General features: G+C 39.8%; 1 pseudogene; it reads right to left on the reverse strand.

Moving 5' to 3' along the window:
• Positions 1 to 8,797: 8,797 nt before the first annotated feature.
• Positions 8,798 to 9,346, reverse strand: LOC103252978 (annotated as a pseudogene).
• Positions 9,347 to 10,100: the final 754 nt, after the last annotated feature.

A 10,100-nucleotide genomic window follows, 5' to 3' on the forward strand; every position in this document is an offset into this window, starting at 1 on the left:
AAATGTGTAGAGATGGAGCTCTTTATCATCAAGTTTCATTTGAGCAACACACTTTAATTTCTCACTTTAGGAGCCATGCTGGGCTCAGAAAGGGCACGATGAAATGAGCTCATGAAAATCAAGTTTTCTCATTCCCCATTTATCTCAGTACATTAGCAGCACTGGGTCCAGATTTGACCTTGGGTGGTTTACTCTGGATGTTTCTGGCTGTAATGCATGAAACAGGCTGAACTCATGTCTTGATTTTCATTTTCATCAGCTACAGCTTGCCTTTGCAGAAGTGAGGACAGTAAAGAAACTTATAAGAATAAAATGACCATCAGGATGCTGAGGGACAGCATTTCAGAGATTTCCAAATGCTTTTTGTTTTCTTTCTTTTATTTTTCTTTTTTGTTTTGCTTAAATGGGAGCATATGTATATTTATTTTTAAGTTTTTTTCCTTCAACAGTTAATTAGAACTTAAATGTGTTGTGTCTGGTCACTTTACTACAGTCTGTTCCACAGGGCAAAAAGGAAAGTTCTCCTGGCATCAGCAGGTCCTCATTAGCACATAAGCAAAGCATTCACCTTTAAATCTAGGGTGTGAATACCCAACTTCATCATCTTCTAGCGGTGAGTCTCCCGATCACCGATTTTTTTTACAATAAAAAAGAATAGAAACTGCAGCAAGAAAAGGCACATGGTATGGATGCATATTTCAAAGCATTGCTTTGGCACAGTCCATGCAAGAGGTGCTATTAGAATGCAGAATCAAGAGCAAAAGCTTCTATGGCCATTCATGAAGGAACAGGGGACCTCTCAGAGTGAACCTGGCTGGGCTGAGCTTCCAAAAACCAATCAAAATGAGCCTCAAACTGTTTTTTGGAAATCACCATATGCCAACTGAAATTCTGGAATAGGGAAAGGGAGAGAGTCAACTTCACTCTGAGAAGATGCCAATGTATACAAATCTCATGCCAGGGGAGATGCAACAAAATTTGTGCATCAAACATAGCCCATAGTTTCTCCAGCAGTCAAAAAAAAACCCAATAGAACTGGATGTTTTGGGTACCTGAAAATCAGTCCATCTTGTGAAATGAATTTGGGTGAAGCATAAGGAGGTAAATCAAATGTCCTTTTTTAATGATGAAAGAAATGCAACACTGCTTTGGTATACATAATTTGTAGGAAATGAGGGCTGAGATAAATGATCTGGATGTTTATTCAAAACCACTCACCAAGGCATGACTAAAGTAACATTTCTTAAAGTAAAGATTCTTGTTACCAATAAAAACCAAAGCCTCAGAGAGAAAAATCTCTATATTATTTTAACTCACTTGCAAGTTGGAGCTGAGTTGTTTTTATAATATTAAATATTGAATCCCAGTAAGTGATGAATCCTTAATCCTTGAAGTGGTAGCAGGTCTCAAACTTCAAATCATTAATCTTAAATTCGGAAATCTTCCCTCCTGACTCATATCTAACCATTGACCTTTGTGTTAGCTCTATTTTGGTCACATATTTAGCTACACTTACCTGCAACCATAACAGACAAGGACACTCTGTGAGGTTACTCAACCCTCCATGTGGGATGAACTAATGAGTAATGACCCCCTGTTCCACTTGTATTCTGGATGAGAGATGTATAGTATGAAAATTGAAAGTGGGGAGGTAATGACAGTTGGACCATGTCCACTTGGAAAAGACCCCCTCCCCAAAATAGAGAAGCCCAGTTCTGTATTCTACATTGTTGCAGATTTTCTCACCTTGTCTTTGGACGCCCAGACCTGTAGAGAATTACAAACTATTTATTATTTCATATCAAAAAATGAAAATAGGAGCAGAGCACGGTAGCACATGTCTAATTCCGGTTATTTGGGAGACTGAGGCCAGAGGATCGCTTCAGCCCAGGAGTTTGGGACCAGCCTGAGCAACATAGTAAGGCCTTGTCTCAAAACAAACAAACAAATAAACATGAAAACCAGGAAAGCAACCTAACAACATGAGTCAAAAGCCTATGCTCAAATCATTTGATCCAATCATTCCAGTTCTGAGAATCTATCCCAAGGAAATAATAGAACTGCATGTGAATCTTCAATCATCCAAATTAAACACACACACACAACCAGATACATGAACAGCAAACTGTCTTTCTCTCTCTGTCTATACACACACACACACACACACACTTTTCCCTCAGTTGTTATCCTGGTTAACTTGGCTATAGCATTTATAACATTTAGCATGAATGACCACCCATCCATTTCATGAAGCTCTCTTCTGCATTGGGTTTTAAATGATAACTCCTTCTTGATTATCTTACTCCTTCCTGAACAGACTCTCTGGACAGTTTCTCTTCATCAGCCTGCTATTTGTATATTAGTGTGTCCTAGGAGTCCAATATCAGTCCTTTACATATTTCTGAACTCTTTTCTTGGATCATCTTACTCATATAGTTGCCTCAAACTATCCCCCAATTACTGATGACAAACCCATTGTTTGCAACCTTGAACTTTCTTCTAAAATCAGGTTAGAATTTTCAACTGCTTTCTGGATATCTCTATATTCACACTTAATCTGCTCAAAATCAGATTCCTTTTCTCACCACTAAATCTATGCATCCCCCGGTGTTTCCCGTTTCAGCAAATAACATCACCTTTTAGCTAGTCTGCCACATGGAAAATCTCTGCCTCTTTTTCTTCTGTCTTCCTCAGCTGCCTCATTCTACTTATATCTCCAAACCTTTCCAATCTACCCCAGAAATGGTTCTCAAATTCTTCCCCAATTTCAACTTCATTGTCTGAGTTGAGATGAATTGTAGTGATAAAACCTTTATATAGCCTTCTACTCAGTCTCTCACTACTAGCCTCGGTTCAAACTCCCAATCACCCCCAGCCTTGCAACAAGGTTTCCTCAAAATTACCTTGGGAGATTGTTTTTAAAACAAAAATCATGTTATTCATCTCTGCAACCGTCTTTTATGTTTCTCTATTTCTACTGAGTTAAATCTAAAGTCCTCGATATCACATTTAATGCACACACAATCTGGCTTCAATCCAGTCAGACTTGTTTTCCAAACATTCCATGAATCCAAAGTTTCTGGGTCATTCCACCATGCTTTTCCCTCAAGGTGTCTCTTCCTTTCCCCTCTGCTTGTCTAAATCCCTCTCTCAAGTGGCATTTCTATTATAACTTCCCAGATCACCAACCATTAAAGTTTATCCTGCCCACTCTCACCCCTCTTGTTCAATATTGCGTTGGAGGTCCTAGCTCAGGCAATTAGACTTGAGAAGGAAATCACGGGTATCCAAATAGGAAAAGAGGAAGTCAAATCATCCCTCTTTGCTGATGATATGATGCTATACCTTGAAAATACAAGAGAATCTGTCAAAAACCTGCTTGAACTGATAAAGGACTTTGGGAAAGTCTTGGGGTACAAAATAAATGTGCAAAAGACAGTCACCTTCCTTTACACCAACAACAAGGAGGCAGAGATGCAAATAAAAAGCACAATCCCATTCACAACAGCCACCAAAAAAATGAAATATCTTGGCATCTTCCTAATGAGAGAAGTGAAAGACCTTTACAATGAAAATTGCAAAACACTGCCTAAAGAAATCCAAGAAGACACAAACAAATAGAAAAAATATTCCATGCTCAAGGATAGGAAGAATCAACATTGTTAAGATGTCCATCCTACCAAAGGCAATCTACAGATTGAAGGCAATACCCATTAAGCTACCAACATCCTTCTTCTCAGACCTGGAAATGACAATACAGAAATTCATATGGAAACATAAACAACCATGATTGTTGCTAAAACAATCCTTAGCAAAAGAAACAAAGCAGTAAGTATCACACTTCCAGACTTCAAACTTTACTATAAGGCTACAGTAATCAAAGCAGCATGGTACTGGTTGCAGGCACATAGACCAATGGAACAGGACAGAGATTCCAGAAGCAAAGCCTCAATTCCTTAACCAACTCATCTTTGACAGCCTCCACCACCCACCACTGGGGAGAGGAGAACCTATTCAGTAAATGGTGCAGGGAAAACTGGCTGACCACATGCAGAAGATTGAAACAGGACCCCTACCTATCACCATACACAAAAATTAACTCTAAATGGATCAAAGACCTGAATGAAAAACATCAAACTATAAGAATCTTAGAAAATGCAGGAGACACCCTTATGAAAATAGGAACTGACAACCAATTCCTATTCAGAACCCTAAAGGCCAATACCTTAAGAAATAAAATAGACAAGTGGGACCTCATCAAATTAATGAGCTTCTACAAAGCAAAGGAAACCACCAAAAGAGCAGGGATACAGCCCAAAGAATGTGAAAATATATTAGCCAATTGTTTATCCAACAAAGGCCTAACATCTAGGATCTACAAGGACTAAAATGCGCTGAAAGGAAAAAAATCAAACAGCACCTTAAAAAAGTGGAAAAAAGACATGAATAGACACTTCTCAAAAGAAGATATATGGGCAGCCAACAGACACATGAAAAAGTGCTCAGTCTCTCTCATCATCAGAGAAATGCAAATCAAAACCACACTGAGATACCATCTAACCCCAGTAAGAATGGCCATCACAGCCAGGCTCAGTGGCTCAGCCTGTCATCACGCGCCTTTGGGAGGCTGAGGTGAGTGGATTGCCTGAGCCTGCGGGTTCGAGACCTGCCTGGACAGCGAGACCTCATCTCTACAATAAATCAAAAAATCAGCCGGACGTGGTAGCGCGTGCCTATAATTCCGGCTACTTGGAAGGCTGAGGCGGAAGGATCACCGGAGCCCAGCAGGTCGAGGCTGCGGTGGCCGGGAGCAGCCACTGCACTCCAGTCTGGATGACAGAGTGAGACTCCAACTCAAAAAAAAAAAAAAGAATGGCCATCATTAATAAAACAAACAACAATAGATGCTGGCAAGGATGCGGAGAAAAAGGAATGCTCTACACTGCTGGTGGAAATGCAAACTAGTGCAACCTCTTTGGAAGACAATGTGGTGATTCCTGAAAGAACTTTAAATTGACCTTCCATATGACCCAGCAATTCCTCTATTGGGAATATACCCAGAGGAACACAAATTATTCTACAAAAAAGATACCTGCACACATATGTTTGTTGCAGCTCTATTCACAATAGCAAAAACATGGAACTAACTGTTTTGCCCATCGGAGCTGGACTGGATTAAAAAATGTGGTACTTATACACAGTGGAATATTATCCATCCATAAAGAAGGACAAACATATGGACTTCGCAGCAACTTGGATGGATTTGGAGTCGATCATACTCAGTGAATTTTCACAGAAACAAAGAACAGAGTTCCGTATGTTCTCACTCATAAACAGATCTTGAACAATTATGCTATAAGAAAGTGATTGGCAGTAGTGGGAAACTGTCAGGGGAGGGGGAGCTGGGACTGGCAGTTGAGGGAAACTGCAAGGGGAGGGAGGGGTATACCTCACCAACAAGCACACCTGCATGATCAATGTTTATATACCTAACCCTGAAATGTACCCCACATCTTTATAATGAAAAATTGTTTTTAAAGTTTATCAACATTTAAAAGAAAAAATATATCCCAACAAATGAGAAAAGAGATCAAGGCACAATTTAAAAAGTTCCAACTCAAAAACAAGAAAATGTAAATTAATAGTATTGAAATATTATTTTATAAATCTACCACATTATCAAGTTAAAAATAAAATTAGAATACTGCTGCCATTGAAATGATGATAAAAGAAGTACTCTTAGGTAACATTCGAGGGAATCTGAATTGATAGACCATTTCTATAAAACAACTTACAGTCATACATCAAAAACATTAAAATATACAGACCTCCAACCCAGTCATTCCTTCAAGTCTTTAGCCTAAAAAATAATTTAAAATGTAGGCAAAGATTTACAAACATAAAAGCTGAATACAGAATAGTCTGTAACTGCAAAAAATAGGAATCAACTTAAATATCCAACTACGAGAAATGGTTGATTATATTATGTCCCATTCTTAACACCATAATGTTCATTTTGAAGAGTTTTGTTGACATGGGAAATGGATTATCATAGAATTCTGAATGAGAAAAGAACTGGACATAACCCCCAAAATGCATTAAGAAAGATTTTAAGACATGGCAAAGCTTATTTGTGACAGCAACAATATGGATGAACTGAATTGAACTTATTGTATGCAAAGCAAATCCCAAAGGACTATATACTATACATAACCCTCTTTATATAAATACCAAAAATTTCTAACATGAAATAATAAATTGTTTTGACATACAAATATATGCAATGTAATTTTTAAGAAAGCATAGGAACGCTCTTTCCCCTTCCCAACCTTTCTCCTCTTGAACAATGCAGTTCTAAAGCCTTTAGGTGAAACAGAGCAAGGTAGATATCTGTACCAGAAAGGACAGGGAGGCATGGTAGGCCAGAGCAGGATGTCAGAGCCCAAGCAGGGCATAAAGAGAAAAAAGAGCAAAGAGAAAATGCACATGGGAAGATAATCTGGCAGGAGAGTCACAGACAAGTAAGGTAAGGAGGGTTTCCATATTGGTAAGAGCATCCAGATGGGGGAGAAAATACTGGAAGAGACAATGGATTAGCTACATATGGGGGGATGATCAAATAGGTAAAGAAATTTGAAATAATGGGAGTCAGGTTTCTAACTGTTGGAAAAGAGAGATAAGAACATGAAAGAAAGCTAATATTAACTCTCTGGTGTTGGATAGAATAAGAGGTATCAGTATGAATTAATTTTCAATGTATATAGAAAGAGATATAGAAATAAATATGAATGGATAAGTGTGTGTGAATACACTTGTTCACCGAGAAGATCTAGGCGAAGCACGCCAATAGCAATAAGTTCTCATAGCACTCAAACCTTGGCTTCTAAATATTGTCTCTACAAAAAGAAAACAAGGATTTTTTGGAGAAATGGCAGATTCTAAGATTGGGGCAGAAATTATATGAGATGAGCTTGGAGCATTTTGTAGTACCAGAAAGTAAAGAAGTACTACATACATACATACATACATACATACATAAACACACAAAGATGGGATTATGTCAAAGGGACACACAGGAACCAACTGAAAGAGTTCCCAGTGGCTAAAACTGAAACAATTTAAGCAAAATATAAATTAGCAGTGAATTATAACCCAAAATATGAATGTCCATGAATCTATAATTGTGTAAATAAATGATTGAATAAATAAGTACATAAGGAAATATATGAGAATAGACAAATCTCCCATGCAAAAGAATTCCAAATAATTTATGTAGACAGATACTCCACCTTCGAGGAGGTAGAGCATAACTCCTCCGTCCCTCACTGAAGTGTGTGGGCTGCATAGTGACTTCCAAAGAGCACAACACGAAAAAGGGGGGAGAAAGTGTAACTTTGCAGTGAAGAAACCTGACAAACATGACTTCAGTCAGGTAATCAAGGTCAACATCAGAGTGATCATGTTGACAGTATATACCCTCTATGTGATGTTCTGATAATGGTACTTCATCTCTGTGGTCTTTTTCAGAAAACACACAACCCCAGTCCAATCGTGAGAAAAACATGAGACAAATTCCAATTTAGGGACATTCTACAAAATACATGACCAGTATTCCTCAAAACTGTCAAGGTCATCAAAACAGGGAAAGTTTGAGAAACTGTCACAGCCAAGAGGAGCATAAGGAAACATAATCATTTAATGTAATATGGTGTCCTGGATAAAATACTGGAACAGAAAAAGGAAATCTGAATAAAGTATGAACTCTAGTTAATAATAATACATCAAACTTGGTGCATGTATTGTGACAAATGTGCCATACTAATGTCACATGTTAATAATAGGGGAAAGCGGGTGTGGGATGCATGGGACTCTGTTCTATTAATATCTTCTCAACTTTCTGTAAATCTAAAACTATTCTAAAATTAAAAGTTTATATTAAAAAAAGCAAAAACTCTATACTAAAATTTCCCAGAGTTAGAGAACAGAAAGTCTTTAAAGTCTGGAACTCATCCCTCCTCTGAACTTCTACAGAACTTACTGTTTAACTAAGTTGTCACTTAGTAAAATTAGACTTAAGTTGTACTCATACAACCTCCAGCACCATGCCCCTAAAGTGATCGTCATTGTCATTCATTAGGGACCATATACAGGAAATCTCCAAAGAAGATTAGGGGTAGTATCAATATGTGTTAATTTTTTAAATTGTCATCTATTTCAAATTTTATTTTATTTTATTTTATTTGCACTTAAAAAGCAGTCGGTCCATTTATTGGCATTAGGAAAGCATTCCTTTAAAGGAGAGGTAAGCTGAATACTCAAGTCTCGCTCATTTTATGAAAACTTGAGCCCAAACTCTCCATCATCGAACACAGTTTAATTGCGACCAGGAGCAAGAATTCGAGTTAAATAAATGGAACCTGCCTGCTAAAAAAGACGATAAAGGGAAACGGATGGTGGAGGATGAGGCACATTCTTGCTCTGATACTAGAAAGTTTCCGACACAAGAAGCTAACTATTCCCTAGTGCAGCACAAAACTGCCTCCTACTGTCTCCCAACTGTCTCCCAAGAAAGGGCCCAAGTTCTAAGAAAACTTCCTGGAAGACAGGAATGCAACTCACCCCCCACCCCTCACCTCTCACCCCCTACTCTATGCATGGCCTGTAGTTGAGAAAACAAGTTATTAAGGACCGGCTGACACCCTTGTGGAGAGCATCTTCCTAGAATTTCCAGCATCAGGCCTCAGTTTCCCCATCCGGAAAAGGCAGCCGTGGAGAGAAGGAAACCAGGCACCCAGATCTAAATCATCACTCTCTCATTGTACTCCAACAAGTGCCGCCTGATCTTGGACAAATCGACACCTTGTCCAAGGCAACAAAGTCCTCCATGCTGTGCGTAACAAAGAAGGCGGGGTCGGTAACCAAGCCGGGGCACACGCACACTTGGCCTTGCTCCACAAAGGCCACAGAAGCCTAGAGATGCTGCAACATGTGCAGCTTGAGCAGCACGGTGGGCAGGTGGCAGGGACAGAAGGACGAGGCCTTGATGAAGTTGCAGAGCTCAAGCGAGCCGCGTGTGGGCACCAGGCCTAGAGTATACAGCGTGTCCAGCAGCACGGCCAAGGCGCTCACACGGAACGGGTCGCGCTCCGGCAGGTCATTCAAGCGCCGCGACAGCTCGCGCAGAGCACCGCTCAGCTGGTTGTATCGCTTTTAGTACTCCTGCCGCCGCAGCCAGTAACGCTGCAGCACGCGCAGCTCGTGCAGGTTGTGGTCGGTGACGTCCCAGTTCAGGAAGTCCCACCTGCTTTTGCAGCTTCTGCTTGTGGAACTTAAACCTCTGCACCATGATGACGGCAGCTGGAGCAGCAGCCAAAATTAATTTTAATAGAAATATGTTTCAAGTGGATCTGAGGCACAATGAGAACAAGAACGCACTTAGAGCAAATAGCAATAAAAGTATAAATTCAAAGGGACTTAGAATGGGCTATTCCTCCCCCTGGGAGCTTGTAGTTCCGCATACCTCTGACCCTAAGCCAGGCTTGGAGAAGACAGCCATTTGTACATCTATGGGAAAGAATTCTCAGCACAAAAGTGTCAGCCACCTTTGGCAGCCTTGGAAGTGCATGTCTCATGTTCTAAGATAATTTGCAGGATTGACCTTTTCTACAGTAAGACAAATGTCCAATAAGAATTCTCAGCCTACCTCTGAATGCTGAGCAAGACAGCTTCAGTTTCCCAGCAACCTTGTTTCCCCCTGAGCGCAAAGCATCACTATCTACAAACACTTAATTTTGACTATTGGCCATTGCCTTGCTAAGCTATGGGGTGTCCTTGTGCTCTTTGAACTATGGCCAGGCAATGTTTTCTTAAGCTTTAGCCCCCTCCCCTGCCTTGGGGAGGTGAATCTCCTGTTTTTCTCTCTCTCTAATTTAGTTTCTAAATAAGCGATGTTTTCTAATCTAACTTCTGTGCAATTCTTTGCATATTTCACGTGGCATCAGATTGCACACCAGACACTCACACCCCAGCGGGCCTGACTTAACATTCTGGAGGCCCCAAACAAATTTAGGATCAGTTTGTCCATTTATGCAAAAATACAG

The sequence above is a fragment of the Carlito syrichta genome, unplaced genomic scaffold (genome assembly GCF_000164805.1).
Source record: "Carlito syrichta isolate Samal-C Ts95f unplaced genomic scaffold, Tarsius_syrichta-2.0.1 Scaffold187717, whole genome shotgun sequence".
Classification (NCBI taxonomy): Eukaryota; Metazoa; Chordata; class Mammalia; order Primates; family Tarsiidae; genus Carlito; species Carlito syrichta.